This window comes from Quercus robur, chromosome 10 (assembly GCF_932294415.1).
Source record: "Quercus robur chromosome 10, dhQueRobu3.1, whole genome shotgun sequence".
NCBI lineage: Eukaryota > Viridiplantae > Streptophyta > Magnoliopsida > Fagales > Fagaceae > Quercus > Quercus robur.
In genome coordinates this window covers 18,569,194-18,595,875 of record NC_065543.1, presented here as the reverse complement: position 1 = coordinate 18,595,875, position 26,682 = coordinate 18,569,194, and the positions used below count along the sequence as shown (strand labels likewise).

At 34.9% G+C, this 26,682-nt stretch overlaps 1 pseudogene; it reads left to right on the top strand.

Moving 5' to 3' along the window:
• The window catches only part of LOC126703919 (beta-galactosidase 6-like), a 30,354-nt pseudogene extending 4,075 nt beyond the window's left edge, over positions 1 to 26,279 (top strand).
• The last annotated feature ends 403 nt before the right edge of the window (positions 26,280 to 26,682 follow it).

The window sequence follows — 26,682 nt, the reverse complement described above, 5'->3', positions numbered from 1 at the left end:
CTATCAAGGAAATTTTTACCCTGAATGGCTGGCTAATACTGTGGTGGTGAAAAAGAAGAATAGGAAGTGGCGAGTGTGCGTGGACTTCACAGATTTGAATAAGGCTTGCCCAAAAGATCCATTCCCTATGCCTTGAATAGACCAATTGGTGGACGCAACGGTGGGCCATCCTTGGATGAGCTTCTTAGACGCCTTTCAAGGGTATTATCAGATACCACTTGCCCTGGATGATCAAGAAAAGACAACTTTTGTCACTCCCATTGGAAACTACCATTACAAGGTGATGCCCTTTGGCTTAAAAAACGCAGGCCTACCTATCAAAGGATGATGACGAGAATGTTTAAACCACAGTTAAGCAAAAGTATTGAAGTTTATATAGACAACATAGTGGTAAAGAGCAAGGTGGTGTCCGAGCACGTGGGAAACCTCGGAAACATCTTTGAAATTTTGAGGAAACACAAGTTGGGCCTAAACGCTTCCAAATGCTCATTTGGTGTGGGATCAGGCAAGTTCTTGGGATACATGGTGACTCACAGGGGAATCGAGGTCAACCCCGATCAAATCAAAGCCATTAATAGTTTACAATCACCTCGAAATCCTAAAGAGGTCCAGAAGCTTACAAGAGTGACTACCGCCCTGAACCAGTTTATTTCTCAGTCAGCGAATAGGTGCAGACTCTTCTTCCTCTTGATGAAAAAGTGGAAAGGATTTGAGTGGACAGAGGAGTGTACATTGGCTTTCTAGCAACTTAAAGAATATTTATCTCGGCCACCTATCATGTCCAGTCTTGAGGTAGATGAGGTCCTGTTTGTTTATATCGCTATAACCCCTCATGCTGTAAGTTTAGTATTGATATGAGTTGACAGTGGCATACAATGGCCAGTTTACTATGTGAGAAAATCACTATATGAGGCCGAGGTTCGTTATTTACCACTAGAGAAAGCCATCTTGGCGGTGGTGCATGGTACATGAAAGCTCCTCTATTACTTCCAAGCACATACAGTTGTCATCCTGACTTAGCTTCCACTTAGGGCTATACTTCAAAGTGCTGATTACACGGGGAGAATTATTAAATAGGGCACGGTCCTATTGGCTTTTGACATCAAGTACATGCCTCATACCTCTATCAAGGGCCAGGTCCTCACGGACCCGGTGGCCAAGTTCGCTGAACCCTCATTAGAAGAGGTGACAAAAGCATAGCACATGGATGGAAAATCGGTTGGCACAATCTCCCTACAAGAACCTTCATTCTAGAATGTATATGTTAATGGAGCAGCAAACCAAAGGGGATCCAGAGTGGGACTAGTTCTGATCTCACCCGAAAAACTCACCATTGAGAAATCATTAAGATTGGGCTTCTCGATCACAAATAATGAGGCTAAATATGAAGTTTAGCTGGAAAGAATGTCCATGGTTCAAAGAATGTGAGGAAAGGTAGTAAAGATGTTCTCGAACTCAAGACTAATCGTCAACCAGGTGAAGGGCGAACTAGAAGCAAGAGATGAAAGAATGCAAGGGTACTTAAGTCAAGTTAGGCATTTGGAATCAGGATTTGACTCCTTCAGCCTACTGCACGTCCCTAGAAGTGGAAATATACATGCTAATGCCCTAGCCATGCTTGTAACCTCCTTGGCGCAGAGCTTACCTCGAGTTATCCTTATAGAAGACTTGTGCAAACCCACAGAGGTAAAGGGAAATGTGGTCCATGTTCACCAAGTCAAAGTAAAGCCTAGCTGAATGGATCTCATAGTACTATTCCTGAGAAAGGACATCTTGCCAAAAGACAAATCAGAAGCTGATAAGGTAAGGAGAAAGGCGCCTCGTTTCTGGCTGTCTGAGGACCAAAAATTGTACAAGCGTTCTTTTTCTGGGCCATATCTACTGTGCATTCACCTTGAGACGTCAGAGTTACTCCTTGAGGAGTTAAATGAAGGGATTTGTGGAAGCCATACAAGAGGCAGATCTTTGTCTCATAGAGCCATCACTCAGGGTTACTGGTGGCCAAATATGCAGAAAGAAGCTCAAGAATATGTGAAGAAGTATGATCAATGCCAAAGATTTGCACCAAATATACATCAGCCAAAAGGAGTCCTTAACCCCCTATCCAGCCCTTGGCCATTTGCTCAATGGGGTTTGGATATAGTTGGCCCTTTCCCCAAGGCAGTAGGGAACAAGAGGTATCTTCTGGTCGGCACTGACTATTTTACTAAGTGGGTTGAAGCTGAGCCCTTGGTGAACATCAGAGATGTGGATGCCAAGAAATTTGTCTGGAAAAACATTGTCACCATGTTTGAGGTCCTTCACACCCTCATCTCGGACAATGGCCTTCAGTTTGATAATAAGTCCTTCAGGAGATACTGTTGTGAATTAGGAATTACGAATAGATATTCTACCCTAGCTTATCCTCAGGGGGATGGATAAGACGAGGCGGTTAACAAGGTCATCGTTAATGGACTCAAAAAGAGGTTGGATGACGTGAAGGGAAGATGGGTAGAAGAGTTGTCACATGTCCTCTGGACATATAGAACTATACCTTGCAAATCAATAGGAGAGACCCCCTTTTCAATGACATATGGGGTCGAGGTTGTCATTCCTTTAGAACTGGCTTCCCAACATTAAGGACCAGCTCATTCAATCCGAGCAGTAACAGCGAGTTGCTAGAAAAGAGCCTAGACTTTATTGAAGAAAGAAGAGAAAGTACAAAGGTTCATTGGCATACTACCAACACAAACTCAAGCAACATTATGATGCCAACGTAAAGCTGAGACCATTAGTGCCTAGTGACTTGGTGTTGAGAAAAGTTTTGGGTACTACAAAGAACCCAGCGTGGGTAAAGTTAGGGCCCAATTGGGAAGGACCATATCGCATCACCTCGGTGGCTGGTGTAGGAACATACTTTCTTAAAGACCTAGATGAACATGTAATATCACGCCCGTGGAATGTAAACAACCTGAAAATGTATTATTATTAATGAAAGTCTCTTTTGTCAATATGTTCATTTATTAAAGGCATTATACTTCCCATTATTCAATCTTTATAAGTGTTAAACAGATCCTAAGTTATGTCTAGTCTCTCGGACCACGTACTGGGTGAAATTAACACTCAATGACATCTTTATAAGTGTTTAAATAGAACCTTAGTCATGCCTGGGTCCTCGGATCACATGCTTTGGGGAAATTAACATACTATGACATCTTTATAAGTGTTTAAACAGAACCTTAGTCATGCCTGAATCCTCAGACCAGTTGCTTTGGGGGAAATTAACACACTATGGCATCTTTATAAGTGTTTAAATAGAACCTTAGTCATGCCTGGGTCCTCAGACCAGATGCTTTGGGGAAATTAACACACTACGACATCTATCTGAGTGTTTAAACAGATCCAAGATTATAACCAACTCCTCGAACTGGTGGCTTTGAGTAAGTTAATGACCTTGATTATTTATACAAGTGTTGGGCAGAATTGAGAATATCTCCCCCTTCCATTTTTCTTTCAAAGTCCTTTATTGCAAAAGGGTCATTTCACAGTGCAAGTATGGAGTAAATCTCTTTGTTACTGATACATAATTGTTTCCAGTTTTTATTAAAATTAGAGCAGCAACAGTTCAATACTATTTATGACAGTCATAAGCTTTGAAGCACATAAAAGTAAAGGTACGAGAGAAAAAAAGAAAAAAAAAATTCATTAAACAAAAAAGGGAATACACTGTCTGAGGGCAGAACGCCATCACAAAAAGTTATACAAAAAAAAAAAAAAACACTACAAAAGAAAACCCTATATTTGGGATTCTAGGCCTTGGCTTGGGGAGGGTCTTTCTTGGGATCAGCAACCTCGAAGTGGACATCACCATTTTTAGACTTAGCCTTTGCATCCTTGGCCTAGGAGACCACATCCCTGATAGTAAGGGCATTCTCGGAGGACTTGGCCTTCATCGGTGACTGAGCCTCCTTACTCACTCCAGCTCCTTTAAAAACTTCAGCATCAAGAAAGGGAGCTTAGTTGGTAAGTAGATACTCGGGAGGAGAGTCCGACTCTGGAATTTCTCAAATATCCTCCAAGAAGAAGATATTCTCGGTCCTTCTTAGCTCAGAGTCTGTAGGGACTCCCACCCGGTCCATTGCTACTCCCCACGACTCAGTGCAGTAGTCTCTACATACTACAGCCACCTCCACTGCCAGCCGGGTCTCCGTGTCCCGCACCCCACGTTTGTAGGATGCCTTCACCGCAACCTCAGCTGCTTCCCTAGCCACCCGAGCTGCATCCTTGGCTTTCTGCAGCTCCGCCTTAAGATCCAAAACAGATTGTTTTTAGGTGGCCAGGTTTATCTCTGTTATGTGCAATTTTTGGTGCATGTCCTTTGCTTGCCTTTCCATGGTCTTTAGACCCACCTCGGCACTCTGGCGAGCCTGGATAGCTTCTTTAAGCTTCTCAGACAACTACGCCTGTTCTTGTTTAAGGGTTCCAAGAGCTTTCTCAGCTTCAAGACGGGAGTAGGCCTTAGCCTTAACCTTGTCACGGGCGTTCCTGACCTACTCCTCGGCTAAATAAATTTGTTGGGTAACCTGCATAAAAGTGGCAAAGGGGTTATAAAAATAAATACATATATGAATGAACATAAACCTTAATATTTAGCGAAAAGAGATGTTGGTTGCATACCATTGCAAGGTCCCTCTTTAATGACATAAAGAGGTCCGGTTTCCTAGTACGCCTAAGACCCTCCATGTCTCGGGGGAGAAGGAGAGGTTGCTCCAAAGCCTCGGCGAGGTAGATGGTGTGCCCCCTCTAAGACTCCTAAATTGTGGAATCCCAAGGGATGGGAGCACCCTCCATCTCCAGCCGAGGGGCCCAGGTGCTCGGCCCTCGACACACTTTAGCCTCGTCCCGGCTCTCCACGGACTTGGCTATTTTGTCCTAGGGGTACTTAGCCTTCTTCTATTGTTTAGCCCCCTTTTTAGGGGCAACCTCGCCTTCCTCTAGGTCCTCAACTGGCCTCTTCTTCCTCAGATTCGGGTTGGCATGCAGTCCGAGGTCAGTAGGGAGAGGGGGAGGAGAAGGGAGATTGGGAGGAACTTGGGTCTTAGGGACTTCTTTTGAAGTTGATCCCTTGTCCATGTTCACCATTAAACCCCTTAAGCCGATCCTCTACTTCAAGTCCATGCCTTTTTCTTCTTCCTCTGAGCTAGTGGTGACTTGGGCAACAATTATTTTCGGAGGATGAGCTGTAGAAAATCTGTCGGACTCAGTTTCAAAATCTGAGAGCTACATAGGCCTTTCCTGCGCTCCTCCTTCCTCTTCGAAACGAAATTTTTCTATCTCTTCTTCAAGAGATAAACGGGAGGTTGCTATCTCTTCTTCTACAACAGCTGCTTGAGGCGAAACCTGTTGGAGTGGTATTGCGAACGGTGGAGCATCCTGCCGGATTAGTAGTACGATTGGGGGAAGGTCATCTCGGGCAAGGAAATCCGGCTTTGATACGTCGATCCTGGCCAATCGTGGGTCACCTGCTCTAATGGTGTGTCTAATCTCTTGGAATATCTTCGATATGGGCTCAAACTCCAGAATCAGGTGGCTCACAGCTATCCGTTCTCGCTTATAAATATTTCTAATCTGAGTAGGTAGTTGAGAGCCGCAACGTTGGTAAAGCTAAGCCAAGGAGTAACTTGATTCTTATCTGCAAACATAGCCGAGAAGCAAAACACAGTTAGAAAATCAAATTCTTTCATCAAAAGACAGCAGAATGACAGAGAGATAATGATATGGTTAGGGTTAGAGAATCTAAGTCTCTTGTTAGGAAACCTAACTCTAAGGTATCCCACCTGGCACTCCCTCTCGAACTGGGCAATGAAGACCATCATGCCATGCCCCTGAAGCGATGAGGTAATCGTCCTTCATCCCCTTGTTAGATTTGGGGAGGTGCGAGAAGCCTGATGATGGGCAACCTGGACTTGAGGTAAAACCCTTCGTCGGCTTGTGAGTGGCATTCGTATAGGTGGACCACATCATGCCAGGTAAGTCCCAATTGGAGATGCTCGTTAAGAGCATTGACACAGCCTAGGATCCTTAACATTTTAATGCACATTGGTGGGGGCATAACATATGGTTAAGGAGGTAGTCCCGTGTTATCCTACCCATGGGAAGAGTCATCCCACCCTCTATGAAAGCTATAATGGGGATGATGACCTCCCCTTCCCTTCTGTGTGACACGATTTGTTCTAGGGAACAATATCGTAGGCCAACTTCCTAGGATATATGGTACTTATCTTTAAAGGCTTCTATTTTGGCAGGGGAGTCTACTAGGCTTGCAAATCTACCCATTTGGACAACCTAAGAAAAAGCGACTGGAATTTGTAAGTGAAGAAATAAGAACTGGAAGGCCGAGGAGAATGGTTGAGGAGAAAAAGAAATGTTTAAAAGAATATAAACTTACAGGAACTAAAGCGTGGGCTAATCCCTGATACCTTTAGAAAGGTTTTCAAAAGATTTCTTAAGGAACGGGTGAGAAAGGTCTGGTGACTTGGAAAGTTTTGAGAATTTGAGTGTTAGATATCTCTGGAAAGCTTGAAGATTTGTGAAATGGGGAAATGATTTCCCCGTACGCTTTATATAGGAGGTGAGGATGGGTGAGAGTTATCCCGCTCAAAATTCCAAAAATAAAGCTCAGTCGTTGGATCTGTGCTTCACCATTAGATCTAGGGAACAAAGCGCCATCTGGGGCAATTAATGATGCTTTGTGGGCTTCGAAACATCAAAAGCAATTATGGGGCACGTAAAACGGTAGTCTCACACGTGTGTAAATCAGAGAATCAAGTAAAATTAATTTGTAATAAATCAAAACCCCACTTTTTCTCCTCGAATGAGAGGGAAAAAACCGGAGTTTTGAGGGGCTATTGTAGGGATAAGAGCCCAGAGGAAGAACTCCTCCTCGGATATGATGAATACATCTCAAGTATATATTCTAGCAACTGGAATGATCCCCTAAGAAGTTCCGGTGATAGGGATGTGCCTCATGAACATATGAGAAGGAAGGAAACCTAAAAATATTTATGGAAAAGCTGCTACCACCGCATTAAATGCACTGCTGCTACTTTTTTGGCCGCATTTATGTGGTGAAGACCCCTAAACAGTGTTGTCTTGGCTATCACAACTCAAAAAAAAGCCAAAGGGAGTGTCTGATGGGACAGACACTCAAGTAAGGGCTCAAATGATCAACAAGTGTAGGATCAATGTGGTCCAAAAGGAGCTATATAATGTAAGAGACCCTCCATGAGAGGGAGATCGGAAATTGATCAGAGAGCATTGTAACAATCAAAATTATATTTGTAATTGATTTGTATGAAAAAATACCTCATCGGACAGTGAATTCATTCAACTCTAATCTCCTTGTTCTTTCTTGATCACTTTTAAATCCATACTAGCCGTTGTCAAACTCATTAGGGCCTAGTTCTTCAACCCACTCTCTACATATTTATTGTACCAGGTTCACTGAGTCAAGATCTCATACATCTTGGGCTTGGACTATAAAACGTGTCCCTACAATATCAATAAAATTTGTCTTTCATGTAATACATGGTCATACTTCTCTAGTTAATTATTAGTGTTTTTAAGGTAAATTTACCTTAAAAACACTAATAATTAACTAGAGAAGTATGACCATGTATTACATGAGACAAATTTTATTTAGATTCTATATAATGCATACAAAAATATATAAAATCAAATCAAATCAAGAAAATATCTTCTTCTTCTTTTTTTTTTTTTTTTTTTTTTACAAATAACTAATTAGTTAAAAAAGCATAATATAAAAGAGCGTGGTGTGGGCCTTAATTTGTTTCTCACGAAAAATGAGATCACACAATTTTCATTTTTCTAGATCAGTGAGGAGGCCAGCATGAAGAATATGTCATAATTTTTATTTTTATTTTTTGCCTTTAATTTTTTTTTTCTTTTAATCATTTCCTTATAAGAGTCCTCCTGCTGACCAAAAAAGAAAGGAATAAAAACCTCTTCCTAACCAACTTGTTCCCTCATTCCTAACTATTTTCTCCTTTTCAACAAATAAAGCTGCTCGGCAACCATTTTCTTTGTAAAGAACAAAAGATTTAACCTTACATATAGCTCAGCTCAAGAAGTACATCATTTCATTTGTTTCCTATTGGCAATAATTGCATCACGGGTAGCAGGAGTACCGTCAAACTTTTCGGTGATATTTCATTTTCCTTGCCGCATGTTTGTCCTGTAAAGTCTGTGACTCTTGTCTATTGAAGACTTGGAGTTGGAAGTACCTCATGTACTCACATCACATGCCCCACAGAAACAAAACCCATATAGAGTCATATGCAAAGGGGTAGTGTAATGTTTTGTTTTATTAATTGGTTAATACTAGGGACATGATGAAATGTTCAATAATTTTATAATATTCTTAAATTAGCATGCTAACTCACAAATGAACCAACTGCAATTCCTGATTTAAATTTTTCGGTATGTTAATTTGGGAGTTTTTTGAATTTTTGTTGTATTTATAGCATTATTCCTATTAATTTTAGCTAAAAGGAGAACTTGTGGGGAATGTGAACTCTAAAATAAGACTAAATTGCAAATTACTCCAAAAGTTAAGGATAATTTTGATTTTGTCCCTTAAAGGTTCAAAATTTTGATTAACTCCCCTAACATTAGGTATCGTTTGAAATTAGTCCCTTCTGTCAATGCATCATGCCTAGATGTTTGTTAAGTGTTCAACTAATCAAAACAACTCTGAATACAGACGGTGCAAAATCAAAATCATCCCAAACATAAAGGGTGTAAAAATTAAAACAAATACAATCCTAGAGGGTGTCATTGGTTTTGATAAGGTTCAAAATGACATAGTTTTGAATGAGAAAATGTCATTTTGATCTCACTTGATACTTAATGGACGCTTCATCACAGTGCATGATGGAAGGATTTAAATCCATGTAACGTAAGAGTTAAGAATCCAAACTTTAAAAATTTTGGGAGAAAAAATCAAAACTACTAAATAATTTACAAATTATAATTTAGTCCTAAAATAATAATAATAATTTTGGTTAAATGATGTTGTCCACAGGGAAATACATATGTGACAACAATCTTAGCAATACTAATTACAATATATACAAATATTTTTTTGATTTAAACACAAAATATTATCTAAAAAAGGAAATTATATAATTTTGGAGCAGATGTGGCCATCTTTTATAGCTAAAGCCAAGGAAGGAGGATTGGATGTTATTCAAACCTATGTGTTTTGGAATCTTCATGAGCCTCAACCTGGTCAGGTTAGTCAAACCTTCTCTCTCTCTCTCTCTCTCTCATGTGGGGATTTTGTGTTGCACAGTATGATTTTAGTGGAAGATATGATCTGGTGCGATTCATCAAAGAAATCCAAGCACAAGGGTTGTATGCTTGCCTTAGGATTGGACCTTTCATTGAGAGTGAATGGAATTATGGGTACATACATAGGTTAATTCTCATTCCACTTCCTACGATCCACGAAAAATATCCCTACTAGTGTTAAGAACATTATTAGATTTAGAACAAATTATAGTTATTTTTCTTTGCAAACTAAATTTTTATTATCATTAACAGTTGCTATAGTTAGAATAGACTGATTACAAGACCACAAATATGTACTTCTAAATATTTCTTTCCAAACAAGTAAATCACCTCATAATAAATAGTTTTACACCATATTGTCTTTATTTTAAATATATCACGATTCTTTATAGAGCCTAAATTTAGTAAAGATGGGGTGTAAAACTCATGTTTTACACAATCTAATAAGAGATTGTTACATCAGTGTACTTAAAATCAATATATCCTACCACACCTAATTACATCTCAATAAACTTTTAATTTGGTAAGATTTATATATGGGTATTAGAATTGATTAGGTGTGGTTGTGCTTATATACAGGTATTAGAATTGATTGGAGGGATAAAACGTGAGTTTACACCACATCCTTACAGAATTTAATTTCTACTTAATAATATATACATCATAAGTTAGGGAATAGATATTCAAACCTAGACACTCTTATTGGAAGCATCAGAAAATTCCATTAACCAAAAGTCAATGCATTAATAAAAAGTAAAAATAAAAACTTTGGCCCACCAATGGGTCAACTTTTATTTTTCAAAATATTTAACAATTGATATTAATTTAAAAATTAAAATATTTAAAGAGGAGTATAAATGTGGTATAAGATAATTTATTCCTCAATGTGCGGCTGAACTTTTTTTTTTTTTTTTTTTTTTTTTGAGAAAGAGTTTTAACCTATGGCGTCCGCTCCTAATGATAAAGATATCATTAGACCAAGACACCAATTAGTTTTTGGTGTAGGCAGGGATTGAACCCAGATCTCTTATACAACCATCAGAGACTTTACCTCTTATTCCTCAATGTGCAGCTGAACTTATTTAAGAAGAAAACAAAAAGTAGGTCTTATTGGCATTGTAAAAATGTTCTAGATTATACTAGTCTTTTTATAGAGAAATGTTATAGTCTTATAATAATAGATAAATAATTAAATTCACTATTCCCCGATCATTTATTCTTTTAGACAAGTAATAGTTTGTCATTATGATTGGATTAGAAAAAAGGGTCCAGAGTTCAAACTCTTTCTCCACTATATGTGTGTGTGTGGGTGGATGGGTTAGGTTCAAATTATACCCAGTATAACTTTAAGCAATATTATACAACTAAATGTCTTTTTATTGTATGCGAATTTTGAGAAATCCACAAATGGATTGCATATTTTTCTTATACTCTTCATGCGTGCAATGCTTCAAGGCAATTTGAGATCAATAACTATCTCATCTATAAAATGTTTAAATTTCAAGTTTTTATGTCTTAAAATTATGCATGAAATGTGAGTTTATGGATTAATTAGTAAATAATATGTGATTAGTACGAAATTTGGCATGCATGTTAAGAACAAAGAGATGATGTAATCCAACCGTGGCATGTTCAAAATATTAATTAAATAAAAAGTTATTAAGAGGTGTAATATTGCTTAAAGTTGCACCATGTGTTATTTAAAATTTACTAATATGTTTTTTTTTTTTTTTTTTAGATTCTAAATTTTCTATTTATACCCAATAATATATTTCTAAGATACTGCAATTTAATTTCTCAAACACTTATCGTTATTCTTATCATTATCTTAAAATGGATTATATTTGACTCCCACAAGTGTTGCACCCATTTCTTGCTTTAGAGTGTTTGGATTGTAGGGGGTTTCCATTTTGGTCGCATGATGTCCCTGGCATTGTTTATCGATCAAACAATGAGCCATTTAAGGTACTAAGCATCTCTCTCTCTCTCTCTCTCTCTCTCATACACAAGTATTTATTTATTTATTTTTAAATCTAATGTTTACCATGAAATCATTTGATTTTACCAAAAAAAAATTGCGGATGTAATTATTTAAAAAAATATATAGTTACTTTAGACCTCTTGAGTTAATTATGCGGATTAATTGAAAAGTGAATTACTAAATCATATGGTGATTATAGTTTGGATTAAATACCTAAAATCACAACATAAACCAAATTTGAAAATAATTCAATCAATAGAATAACACACAAATTTGGTAGCAAAGTGAAAACAAATCGAGAATCGACTCAAGAGGGAAAAACATTCCGAGTGTATCTTTACCCTAATAAGGAAATCCACTATATGAAAAGAAGTTTTACAATCCAGTTCATAGCTATGACCTTAGACTCTATTCTATATATAAACATACTGATGTGCCCTTACACCAACTCTAGACCATCTTAACTATTTTATATGAATCCCTTCTCAAGAACCTCATCAATGATCACAATCGAACCCTTTAACCTACTCTAAGGACCCTCCTTGAAGGTTTGATCTCTAGATAAGTAGCACTGGGATTTAGACTCTAAGGTTTCAGTTCTTGATCACCAAAAACAACAATTTCATTATGAATATGGAATTCTGAACTCACGAGGTTTATCAATTATGGGTTTAGGTTTACTTCATTGTAGTTCATGGCAGTAGCCTCTTTAAAAAGGGGAAAAAAATGTTTTTAGTAGTGTTTATGATATGACTTTATATCATTGCATGTAGAACATGAAATCCAATGCAACATAGACTTTAATGAAACAAGTCAGATTTTCTTTTCATAATTCTCAATTGATTGTGCAACAATCAAATTGTTGTCAAAATTCTTCTTTTGATCAATTGAGCGACAATTGAATTGTTGTCAAAATCACACGTTCGATTTATTGAGCATTGATCGAATGGCAATCAAAACTCAGAATAACTATCTTCTTTTGAGCTACATCTTAGACCTTTTGAACTTGTACTTTGACACACATTATAGATTTGATCTTCATTACAATGTCATTGAATTTGCCCCAGCAGGGACAATTTCCCCCACTTAATATAGCATAGCTCTACCTATGCCCATCCTTAGTTTTGATAATGTGACACCATTTGAGCTAATCGGTTGATAAGATATTGCTTTTTTCTTTCAAATAGCAAGGTTTGGAAAGTCTATGTTTATTGGCTTTATTCAATGACAAATTTGTATGTATTTTGTTTAACCATTTTAATGTATCTTTTTGGTGCTTAATTGTATTTGGGGTAGATTGTAATTGAGCCTCATTTGCATTTTTGAAAGCTGCATTCAAAGTCATCTAGTGACTTCAGGCAACCTACTCTATCCGCGAGTGACACATGGCAAAAAGCCAAGATCAAAGTATTGTCTAGGCAAGTCGCGACCAGCCAAGCTTAGACAAGGTTGCAAGTTGCAAGATTGGTGTACTTTGTTCTTTGAACTTTTTATGTCCATTGTGTATCTGCCAACACACACTTTTTGAGCTAGTTTGCGTGGCTTGGTATTCAAATAAGAGTGTGACCGAGAAATTATTTATTATCACATTTGAAGCCAAAATTCTTATGTATGAAAAGAGAAAGCTTTAGTTTTGAGCAAAAACACTCTACCTTCTCTTTTCCATCTCATTCATCCTTGATTGAGATTTGTATTTCATTCATCTCACGTCCTTACACAGTACCTCGTGAGTTGTGAGTGAATCCATAGAAACTTAGGAAACCATATTAAAAATCCAATCTTTTGGTGGTTTTCCATTGGTGCTTCAATGGGGTGTCTCCAGTAAGCTAGAAGAAGAAAGGGCCTAGCCAGAACTTGAAGGTTTCAAGTACATTAGTCTTGTGGGCTCGGAGGGTTCATAGTGTCCCATGTATTGCAACTATCTTGTTTAGTGGAGATTTCCGACGGGGGAGAGGTTTTTCCACCCCGGTTTCGGGTTTTCCTCTTTCTAAACACTTCTTAGTGTTTAGCTTTGGTTTAAATGCTTCTACCTTATGTCCATATTACTATTTATACATTATGCCTAGTGTAGCTTAGTTCTTGTTATATGGAAATTGGTTAATCATTTATATGTTAACTAGTTTGTTAGTTTAGCTTAAAAGTGATTAAGCCGTAAAAAGCATGGTTTAGGGTTCTAAAGTTGTAATAGGATTTCTTTACCATCTTTCAAGGTTGTAAGCCACTCCATGCTTACGCTACTTTGATGTCCAGAAAATTTTCCACATTTTTGTATTTTGATGCTATGCTAAAATCCGTACATAAATCAAAGTGCAATAATTTGATATATCGGTACTTAGATAATTAAAATGATTTCATTAGTCTGTTGGTTTAATTTGTAGTTCTACATGCAAAATTTTACTACAAAAATAGTGAACTTGATGAAGTCAGAGAGTTTATATGCCTCACAAGGAGGTCCCATCGTATTGTCACAAGTACTATACCGTATCTTACTAGTCAATTTGTAATAAATTCTTTACTGAATACAATTTCTCACCTGACATATGCTAATTAATGCTGGTATAGATTGAGAATGAATATCAAAACATTGAAGCAGCATTCCACGAAAAAGGACCCCCTTATGTTCATTGGGCAACTAAAATGGCGGTTGGTCTCCAAACTGGCGTACCATGGATCATGTGCAAGCAAACTGATGCTCCTGATGCAATGGTTAGTTTACTAATCAACTAAGACTACTAGTTTTAGTACTAGTTTTACTTAGGAACTAACCTGCTAATTTTAAAATGTTCTCTTTGCTATTTTGTAAGATTCAACTGATTGCATAATGGACCATGTATTGTATGTCCCTTTAACAAATTAAACATGCCGATTAATACATGCAACGGGATGAGATGTGGAGAAACTTTTGGAGGACCCAACTCACCAAATAAACCATCATTGTGGACAGAGAATTGGACTTCTTTGTATGATCAAATCCCTGCATATATTGTTCCATTTTTAAGGGTAGGAAGTTTTAAGTAAAATGTTACATTCCATTCGATTCTCTAGAGGAGTCAAAAGGAACAATAATTCAGCTAGTGGGTACATTCTTGGGTTCAATTTTCACTGATAAGAATCAACAAGTCATGTTTGATACAAAAATAAAGTATGTGAAGGTCTTAGCTGTTGTACTAGTTAGTAAGTCTATAAAGAATAGTACCATAAGAAACTAATGGCTAGCTTCAAAAGTTTGGTACTATGGAGTTAATGATAGTTTTTATTTGGAGAGATAATGATGGTTGAAATGGTTGCTTAGTGGTGATGAGATCAATGTGGATCAAACTTGGAGGGAACTAGAGAATGCTTATGGCTGTAAGATGAATCTAAGACAATGATTTCCCAGATTTTTTTGTTCGGTACTGAATTTGTCAATAACAATTGATGTTTGAATGAATGAGAAAAATATGATTATTAATCATTTTAAGAGTCAACTAACTGTACTTAATTTTCTCTTAAAGCTATCAAGTATATGGCCAGAAGCCATACATAAGATCTGCTAAAGACATTGCATTTCATGTAGCACTTTTTATTGCAAAAAATGGAAGCTATGTAAATTATTACATGGTACGGCATTTAAGTTATAAATCTCATAATTAATGCTATTATTTTTCAATCTGGTTGAGCATATTTTCTTTTAAATTTCACTGGTGCATATTACATAATCCATTTAGTTATCTCAACCTAATCATGTCAATGTCCCTAATACTACATTCCTTATGTAGTACCATGGTGGAAAACATTTTGGGAGAACAAGCTCTACATATATCATAACAGCTTATTATGATCAAGCTCTTCTTGATGAATATGGTGAGTAGCATATGCTTCTTAATTAGATGAATAATTCAATTAATAATCCACTACTTCTGATAATTTTTGGACTAAAAAGGCAACCTAAGTGGGGGCATTTTAAGGATTTGCATGCTGCAATTAAATTAGCTCTACAACTATGCTGAAGGAGTACGAACAAACTATTCTTTAGGCCAACATCAAGAGGTAATGTGCCAAAAGTCATCTCATATATCACTGAATGTTATGTACTCAAAGATGAAACTTTCAAGATTATGATAACAAGTATTTCATTCTTTCTTTTAACTTAGACCATTGTTTTCCAAGAAGAGACTAGAGGCTGTGTAGCATTTCTTACAAACTATGATGGATATAACATTACTGTACAATTTCAAATTATATCACTTAAATTGCTTCCAAAGCCGATCAGCATTCTACCAGACTGTAAAAATATAGCCTTCAATTTAGCAAAGATAAGTTATAATGTAACAAGTTTTTTTGTAGTTGACCATTATTCATGTTTGTAATCCTGCGTTATAACTACAGTTTTGAGCTCATGACATTTTCTAGAAAAAATTTGGTTTGAAATTATTTTTAAAAATCATTTATATTCTAATATACCTCGAATTTTTGTTTTGACAAGACCATTATGTGCATAATTTAATGTAGGAAATTTGCTGTTTAGAACTTAATCGATATCTTGTGAGTTTACAATCATTGGCAAATCTAAAGTATATATATCTTTTCTCTTTCTTTTGATGGCAGGCTAAAGTTCTAGTTTATCTTATCTTGTATAGGTGAATACAGAGTATAATGACCGAATCATAACACTAGCACAAACTTTTGATTCAACTGATAGCTGGGAAGAATTCAAAGATGAGATTGTGAACTTCGAAGATACATCACTAAAATCAAATGGCTTACTTGAGCACACGAGTACAACCAAAGACAAATTTGATTATCTTTGGTATACTCTTAGGTAAATTCATCTCTCTTTGAATTTTACTAGCATGAACCATATGCATGCCTTCTCTTCTTTGCATCAACTTAGTGATATTATTAATGGAGTTTTCTGTTGAAATACAGGCTTGAACACAATTTTTCTTCCACCAAAGTAGTACTTCATGTTCAATCTCTTGCACATGTTGAGCATGCTTTTTTTAACAACATATATATAGGTAGGTTACTAATTATATTCAAACTTCTTGGAAAGACAATATCTTTCTTTCTTTTCTTTTTTCCTTTTTAATTAACTACGACCATTTTATTTTGTGCAAGGCAACATCCCTCATTATATGTAGGTAAACAATTGTGATTCACACCCCAAAACAATATTACACATTTTCACTCTAACTATATACATTTTACACTTTGTCCTCTAAACTAATAAAACACACAATCAACCCCTCAAATCAAAAATTTTGTAACACTTAACCTCCATCTATCAGTTTACCTATTAACCTAAACAAAAAAGGTGCACATACGATATTCACTTGACCCACTAGTAGTTAGTAAAAAGATAGAAATGTCACCCCCTCTAATTAAATTACAAAAGGGACATTTTGGAGTTTCTAAGTACTCCTAATGAGGTCCAAGTCAGACGATGTCACGTGAATATCACGTGCACACGTTTTCGTCTAACTTAATATGAAAACTGACATAAAAGGGTTAAGTGCTACAAAGCTTTCAATTTGAGAGGTCAATCATGCGTTCAATAGTTTAGGGGATAAACCGGAAAGTTTAAAAGAGAGTATAATGGTTGTGTGTGTGCATGTGTGTATATATATATATATATATATATATTGAAACCTTTGATTTAACATTCAAGAATTTTGGAGTTACAAGCTAGTAACCCTAACCCTTGCTTATTATTTGGTGGTATTCAGGTTCTGCAAATGGAAGTTTTACTACGAAGAACTTCACGATGGATATCCCATTTATGGTAAAAGATGGAATAAACAATATTTCTATACTCAACGTAATGGTTGGGCTACAGGTAATGATTTTGTAACTTTATTTCTTAAAACTTATATTTATATGCTACCTCCATTTTATTTATTTATATTTTTTTTTTGCTTGTGAAAAGGATTCAAGAGCTTTTCTTGAAAGAAAAAGGACTAGCTTAACAACAATGACAATTCAAGGCGACGACAACGAATTTCATAATTTGACAAACTATGAATGGGGATACAAGGTTAGCACTTTTATCTTGATTAATCTTCCAACATTATTGTTATATGTAAAATTTGGATATAGCACTTTAAGTACAATAAATTAGGTTTCTCAATTCAAACATCCAATTGTATTGACTAATATAAACAACTTAAACAATGTTGTCTTTTTTAGGGATAATTTAATTCAATTTTCCTAGACATTTGAATTTAGTTAAGGAACATTATATACCGCACCTAAAGTACTGTACATAAGTTTTACTCTATTGTTATTATTTAAATTAGGGAAATGCTAACGAATGCCCCTAAGGCATTGGTTAACAATCTATTTTAGAAAATTAATTGTTTTTTTTTTCTTTTCCCATAAAAACTTTCTTTAACTGGATTATTAACCAATGCCCTAAAGACACTAGTTAGCATGACTCTTTAAATTATACTAATTAACCATTACAGGTTGGACTACTTGGAGAAGAGTTGCAAATATATAGAGAAGAAAATGTGGCAGATGTAGTGTGGTGTAAAAATGGAATCTCTACCAACCAAACATTTACTTGGTACAAGGTATGTAACTGTACATTTCATATATATTATAACAAAAATCTCATGTAAGATAAAAAATTAAAATTAAAAAAAAAATGTTGAAGTATCAAATAATGGTTTTACAAATAAAAGAGAAAAATCAAAGAAAATTAAGATAGTATTTAATAAGATTTAAAATAGGGGTGTCCACGAGTCGGGCCGATTCGGGTTTGTGCCCGACCCGAAGTTTTCGGGTGGGTGAAAGTCAAAACTGAAACTGACCCGTTTTAATGGTCGGATCATCCAGTTTGGGTCTGTCGGTTTTGGGTAGGTTGTTGGTCAGTTTCAGGTTTTGAAGCCGGTGTTGATATTTCGCCAAATCGGTCAAGATCTGGCCGATATTTGACCAGATCCGTCGAATCTGGACTAGATCTCGCCGGATTTGGTGGATTTCATGTTGCTCTTCATCGGAAAATAAAAAATATCGCTGGATCTGGTGGATTGCAGTGGATTCCAAGAAGCTCTTTGTTAGAAAACCTTTGGATCTCGCCGGATTTTGTTGATTTTATGGTCAAGTCAGGTGGCTCGGGTTTTTGGGGAGGAAACCCGCCAGCCGACCCGAAGGGATCAGGTCCTATGGGTGGCAACCCACTGGCGACTATCGGATTAATCGATTCGGGTGGTGGCCGGTCAGTTTCGGGCGGGTCTGGCAAGTTGAGCGGGTCACCGAGTTATGTGGACACCCCTAATTTAAACTCATTCAAACATAAAATTTATATCTGTTTTTTACTCTACAATCCCTATATGATTTATAGTTTATAGTTTATCTGTGTAATATTGCAAATTGGTAATCTTACAGATATTTTTTGATGCACCCAAGGGAGATGATCCTGTTGCCTTAAACCTTAGTTCAATAATGGGGAAAGGTGAAGCTTGGGTTAATGTACAAAGCATTGGTTGCTATTGGATTTCTTTCCATGACTACGAAGGCAATTCACCACAAATATTATATGTAACCATTAGCTATATATCCACAGTAGCTTTTTATGTGAAAATAATTAATAAACACCAAACATGGAAAAAAAATAAAAATAAAAACAAAAAACAATGTGCATACATACGCACGCAAGAAAGTGAATTCCCTAAAAAAATATTTGTAAAAGGAGATTAGAATCTTAGGACTCTAAAATTATAGTGTAGCAAAGTTCATAGTTAAAGTTTAGGTGGTACATACCAAGGGAGTTAATACCATATTGGAGAGACCATTTCGGTTTGGTCAAGAGAACAATGTATTTCGATACCAATAAATACCAATGTACCGTTTCATGATTATCACTATATATATATATATATATATATATATATATATAATATTAATATATTAGGCCCAAAATCTTATTCTTTTAAAATATATAAGCCCATCTCTCAATACTAAAATTCTGTAAGAACTAACACAGGGGTACATTGTAGCAACACTTTAAAATTGGGAGGTCAATCATGTGTTTCAATAATTTAGACTTTAAAGGGATAAAAGTAATTGGATTGAAAGATTATGGTAGAAACTAGAAATATGTAATTTGTCCTATTTTTATCATAGTATAACTATATAATTATTATGACAAAGTCACCTACAACAAGTGACCACAATGATCTTGAAAGAAGTTCTTTACGACCTCCCATTTAATTCTACTTCTAAAATATGTGAATTTTATAGTGATGTTAGGAATACTATAAATTTTATTATGTATATATGTCTTATTAAATGATGGGTCATCAACCTAATTTAACCATAATAAATAATTTAAACACTCATTTATTATCTTTTGAGGTGGCACCGATCACATTTATTATCACATCAATTTGTAAGTTTTTATAATAAAATTTGTACTAATTTTAGAATTTTAACTCGGCCATTAGTTAAACAAGTTCACTTACTATTAAACTTGTTGCCATGCATGTATGACACGCCATTTGTATTCATCTTCCAATTTACTAATATACCTATACCATAGAGGGTTTTTAGTCATCTCCCACAAACTTGAAACCTATTGCAATTTTTTTTTTTTATTTACAAATTATTTTGTTGTACACACAATTTCACTGTATTATAAATTTATAATTCAAGTTTACACAGAGATCGTTCTCTTTCAATTAGTGCATATAGGACTATATGGACAACCATACATGTGCATGCACACACATACATGCATAAATTAGACCAATATTAAGTTTACAAATGTAATTTCCTATGTATATATGCATATATATGTTTTGCTAGGTATCATGTGCCCTGATCATTCCTCAAAACTGGTTAAAATCTTTTAGTTTTGCTTGAAGAAAATGGTGGCAACCCTCTTCAGATTTCCTTGAACACCGTGTCAATCATCAACGTACAAAAAGATTCATCTGACGATCAGATTGTCTCTTCCTTCGAAGATTACATAGAGATGGAAAGTTATAGGTATTCTTATTAGGGATAAAGTGAATTACAAGTCCCCTACTATACAAAGTGACAAATGACAATATATAAAAGGGTTGTGTTAACGGGCACCATAAGGTGCCCGTTAACAACACACTTTTGGGTAATTTGTTGGGTAACTTTTTCAACTTTTAGTAGTTTTTCAGTTTTTGGCAATTTTTTCTATCTGTTTTGGCAATTTTTTAACTTTTTTTCTTTTTTATAAGTGAAACACAAAAAAGGAAACGTTAACAAGCACCGCACGGTGCTTGTTAACATTTCCCTATATAAAATAGGCTAATACATCTGTTTCCTACTTATCTGGAACGAGCATTTTGAGAAGAATTCATGATGTAAATTTCTTCACATTCTTCATTTAAATAATAATCAAAGTCCTAGTTATTATATTCAGAACTTGTTCCTTGTCTCACATTCTTATTTTATCCGTACTTTTATTTTTAAATAAATAATATTCTATATATATATATAACCGAAGCTTTTGCTGGCACCACAATTTTCCATGTCAACATCATTTAAAAAAAAAAACCAAAAATTCTGATTTTTTTTTTCTCTAAAACCCGATAATACATAAAACCTAATAAACCTAAGAAGATTTAATACCCATGGCCCCGACTTGACCTATTATGTGACTCATTCTCTTGAGAGATTGATTGGAGATTGGAGAGCAAAATTTGAATCCCAAAGCTAAAATCAAAGAATCTGCAATTGAAGCCAGCCTTCTATGAAGAACAAATTCTAAACCCGAGGTAAGAATTTCAATTGAAAGACTATCTACATGTTATTATTTTCAACAATCTTACTTATTTTAGGATAAGTGCTCCGCATATTAGGCCAAGAGCAGCAACTTTTGTACTTAGGTTTTTTTGAGATTAGGGTGGACTTATGCCTATGTCTTAGCTGTAAAGGATTAGGAGTTAAAGTTTTAATTTTGGAAGCTAATAACCTGTTGTTGATGATTTGATGCTTGTGTTTGTCCTTTCTTCCTTATGATTCTAAGAGTTTGTTTGGCTAATTTACTTTGTTCAAACACAATCTGTATTTTGTAAGTTTCACTCAAGCCATAAATTCAACGTTTTTTTTTTCCTTTTGCAGGAAAAAAAAAAGTTTACATCATTGGTATTGAATTTTTTTTTTTTTTTTTGGCATCATCTAACTTAAAATTCATTTAAAAATATGTAATATGCCATTTGATTTTACATAATGATAGAGGCATTCATTAAAGCTTGCTATTTGTTAAGTCTCTCTCAACCCTCTCTCTGAATCTCTTCCTCAAATTTATAATATCTAATACCATGCCCATCTTGCATAATCATATATAACTGAGTTATATAACTTATATTTTAGACCAAGTTACAATTTCAACAACAAATACTGACATAGGAATTATATTTGTAGCCTTTTGTAATTTTCTGTGACTGAATTCTTTTAAAATAGAGTTTCGAACATGTTTATATCTATAATTATTTATAACTATGAATTGATTTTCTCATGCTCAACCTTTACCACTCCGATGCAAAGAATTATTGTAGTTCTTAGTCAGTATTGATCATATCATTTGAGTTTTGCATTTGCCTTTGTCTCTGTTTTTTTGCTTACAATATCCCAGCTAAATATGGACATTTTTGTTTCTCTGTATTAATGTAGTTCTTAGCATGCATGGATCATTCTTAATCATTTAATGCTTTCATAATTTTCTGCACATTTTGTGTTAGCGTCATTAGAGATGCTTTGGTGAGAAAGCATATAAAGTCTTTGGAGGTTATTTTCCTTACTTTGAAAAGAACAATGTTAGTCGAAGATGCATATCAGTTTTTTGATGAATTTATTGCAAGAGAATGGGTGCTCAATGGCACTAAATTAAGTGATCACATTATATTTTATGGATATGACTACCATCCTTTCACTTCTTTCTTTTCGCATGTGTGTGTGTGTGAATCATGTTGACAAAATTGTAAACCATGATATTACTAAGAATAATATCCTCCTAGCATGTAGTTGAATCAAAATAAATTAGAGCTTTTTTTCTTTTTATTCTTTCAATTATTGTAAACAAATGTAGGAAATGCGGGCTATTTAAAAAGAGAATTTGTGATTTTGCTTATATGACAAAAAGCTTTGAGTTCTGCTTTTGAATCTTTTTTTTTTTAATTCATGCAATTATTGATGCTCGATTGAATTGTAACTCTATTTAGAATTTTACACATTAATTTTATTTTAGATTTGTTCACTTCATAGAAATAACATTATCTTATGCTGATTTTGTTTGATGATGTGTAATGTTAAAAGATGTCAAAATCCAAGAAATTCTAAGGTGTTTTTATTTTTCTTTTTCTTTTTTCTGCATAGTAAGAGCACACAACTACGAAAGGCAAAACCTACTCATATGTATTTTAATGAGCAAGACGCTATAGTTGTAAAATGAAATCATAAGATTTTATCAGCTTCATTATAAGAAGTAAGGTGAGTTAGGTTGCTTAGATTTTGTGTAAATGTAATATTTGCTAGAAATCACTTTTGACGTGCAAGTTTAAAGGAAAGAAATGAGATTTTAGAAGGAGAAAGCTTGGGTCAAAATTGTCTAATTGCAGTTGCTATTGGCTTATGTGTAAATTAAATGTCTAGAAAAAAGATAAATGTGGCAATAGTGTTTATTGAAATTCTTGACACATTGAATGTTTAGGAGCACAATCTCCAAAAATACAGTAGAGCAAAAATTAGATTTGTGTAGTGAGGTTGATTTACAATTATTATGAAGTTGCATGTTTATTATTGTAGTAAAATTAAATTTGGATTCTGGCTTTGAGCCAAGCTAGGTAAACATGCAAACAGTTGCAATTCTTTGTAGATAGTTTTTTTTTTCTTGATAGAAAAATCAACCTCTTATCAATTCCTTTAGCCTTTTCTTTTACTGTGAGGTTGATTAATTATTTTTTTATTTAACTATCCTGTGCATCGCACGGGTTAGCGACTAGTTTTATATAATGATATTACCTAATATTTATCTAATGAAACCAAATAGAATGAGTACTTTAATTGATAATTTGTTAATGTAAAAAGGCAAAAAAGCCGAGGAAGGTAGAGCCATTCTAGTTTTTCCCATTCCAAATTTTAACTTGTTTAAATATCATACAGTATACACTAAATAGTAAGAATTGAAGTCAATAGAGGTGGAAAAAAAAATCATTCAACACTATGATGCCATCTTTAGAAAGATAGCGAAAACTTGTTAAGAGGAAAAACTTTGCTTTACTTGTGTGAGGGACTACTATTGAGAGAGCTATAAGGAGATAATCCATTTTCCCCGAGCTATAAGGAGATAATCCATTTTCCCCTTCAAGTGAGGTTGGAGGATGCATTGAGTCACAAGGCTTCACCACAAAAGTCTTATATCTCAATTAAAATTTTCTAGTATTTCCAATAAAGGTGACCAAGATTCAAATCCCCCTCATCCAAATAGAGAATTATTTAAAATGTTAGGAAGCAAAAATTCTCCATTTTTGAAGAAGTAATCTATATATATATATATAAAACCGAAACTTTTGAAGCTCCCACAATTTTCCACGTCAGCACAACATTAAAAAAAATATTAATAAAACATAAAACAATAAAACCAAAACCAAAAAAAAAAAAAAAAAAAACCGAAACCTAAGAAAACCATTATAAACCTCTCTTTTCGCAAGCGCCTCTCTATTTCTCTCTCTCAGTCGCTCGCTCTCTTCATCCATCAGCAAAAGGTTCTGCTTTTCTCTCTCTCAGTCGCTCTCTCTCTCTCCATCCATCAGCAAAAGGGTCTGCCTCCAAACCTCGCTCGGTCTCTTCATCCATCGGCAAAAGGGTCTGCCTCCAAACCAAACAAAGTAAGTTTTTGTTTTTTCCATCAGCAAATTGCTTTTCTTTTTGTGTGTTGTTGATTTTGGTTGGTGGGTATTTATACAATATCAATCATCAATGTTTACGTGTTTTATTGATCTTGCAAACATAATTCAGTATGTAACCGGGCAATTCAGGCTGATGAGGCTGATACAGAATAGATTAACATGTACTGTGGCCAAAATAATTTTTTGGTTTTCACTTGAATCAATAATAGACATGGATAATAAGTATTAAGTAATTTTATATGGTTTTCAGTTTTGTGACAAACCTTATTGTTGTACTTGGATGGTGAATTACATTGGGTTTCTAAAGCTATTTGTTTCGTCTATAAATATATATATATATATATATATAGTGTATTTTGGTAAAGAATTGCACTTTTCACAGCATAAGATTTTAGTCAAGTGCTTGGCATCAGAATTCTTTTATTAACAATCTCAGGATTCTTATGAATTTGATGTAATTATCCAAGTATCATTGGTCTGCAAGGAATGCCAACCGTGACCATTTTTCTACAATCATATTTGAATACACTATTGAATGTTCGTCAGCTCCCTTATGGAGAACCTATAATAAATTTTCCTTAAAGTAGTTTGTGCTTTTATGGTCCTACTTTTTGGCTGGTTGGTTTGCTTGTGGCATTTAGATTGGATGTGCCATGTATGTATGAGAAAGAAAATGAAATAGAGACTGCTGCTTCAGATTTTGTTAGCCTTAAATGGCTCACAACTATTGATTTGCATCTTCTTTTTCATTCACTTCATCCTTCTTTTTTACTCATGTTGGTTGGTTCAAGTTACCTATTGTTGTTAAACTGTTTGAGACTACTTTCTTAGAAGATGCCCCTTACTAGAAACTAGGAACTTGAGAATAACATCAGTTAGAAAATAACTCTCAACCTATCTGTTAAGAACTTACATCCAACTTTGGTGCAATAGAAAACATACTTCGGTAGAGATTATTTCTTTCTTTCCCTGTTGGCATTGTTCAGTATGTATGTTCTTTGAATCCTTGCTGTGTCCCTGTGTAATTTGGTTGTCTGTGAGAATGGAACCCTTAACCTATATGTTGAAAATTTACATCCACCTTTGGCACAATAGGAAACATACTTTGGCAAAGAGTAGTTTTGTCTTTCCCTGCTGGCATTGTTCAGTATGTATGTTACTTTGAGTCCTTGCTGTGTTAGAAAGTTCCATTTTTTTAATCATATTCTGTTCATATTTTACTTGAAGTTTTGCTTTTATGTTTCATTTCTCACTGATGAACATTATTTTCAATCTTTTATTTGAAAATTATTTGCTTATAATTGCTCCTGTTGCTGTCATATCACAAATTCCTGTAGGCCCACTCTTGTAACAAAATAATAAGAATTGTTGCCTGTAGGTAGGTGATCCTCTAGAGAAGGCTGCACTTAAGGGAATTGATTGGAGTTATAAGTCAGATGAAAAGGTCATGCCAAAAAGGTATGCTGTGACATTTCAATATCATTAGTCTTATTGCTCTTTGGGCTTTATTTCTATATATAGTTTTATTTTCATTCTTTAATCCAAGATTGGAATGTGATTTTATGGACATGTATTCGTTTTATTTATCTTTTTCCTTGCTTTAGCTGCACTTTTTGCTTCTGTTATTGGTTCCTTTCTTTACATGTTCTTTTTGTTAAAGAACATGTAGCAAGAGATTTTTAATAAAAGAGCATAAGAGGGTAAAAAAATCACTTAAGAACCAGAGTAAAGACAAATGAAGGTAGCAATCAAAAAGAGCTCAGTTGGTCATTGACTGTATCTTTGTCTGTTAATTTTGGTGGAAACAGCCACTAAAGTCTTGAAGCCAATTTCTGCATAAATAGATTTTTTTTTTTTTAATGATTTTATGACATGCTATAAATTGCAGGGGAAGTGGCAATGCTATTCAGATTGTTCAGAGACACCACTTTGCATCCCACTTGAAGAGAATGGCAGTTGTTGTTCGCATTCAGGAGGAATTTTTTGCTTTTGTGAAGGTCTATTTTATTCGTGAACCCTGCAATTTGTATGCATGCATATATGGATTAGGAATGCTATTTTACTTGATACTTGCATAATCAGGTAGCTTATAAGAAAGAAGTTATTGTGTATTTTATGGTAAAATTTTGAAAATTTTATAGGTAGATACGAAAATGTATTTGGGAATATGCCATGATATATAACGTCAAGATTTTTCTTTAGAAAAAGAAGTTCCCAACCTATTTTGTATTCTAGAGTTGATTGAATTGAGTTTTTGTGCACACACTAAGATAATCAAATTGAATATATGTTTTTGTGTGGAAACTGAGCTATTGGTCAATTTGAATTGTTTTTGTGTGGAAACTGAGCTATGGGTTTGAATTTGTTTAGTGGAAACTGAGTGAGGTGGAGTTATCAGCTTGCTTCCTTTGTTTTTGTGTGGAAACTGAGTTATAATTTATTTTTTACCCCTGCCTATTTTGTATTCTAGAGTTGATTGAA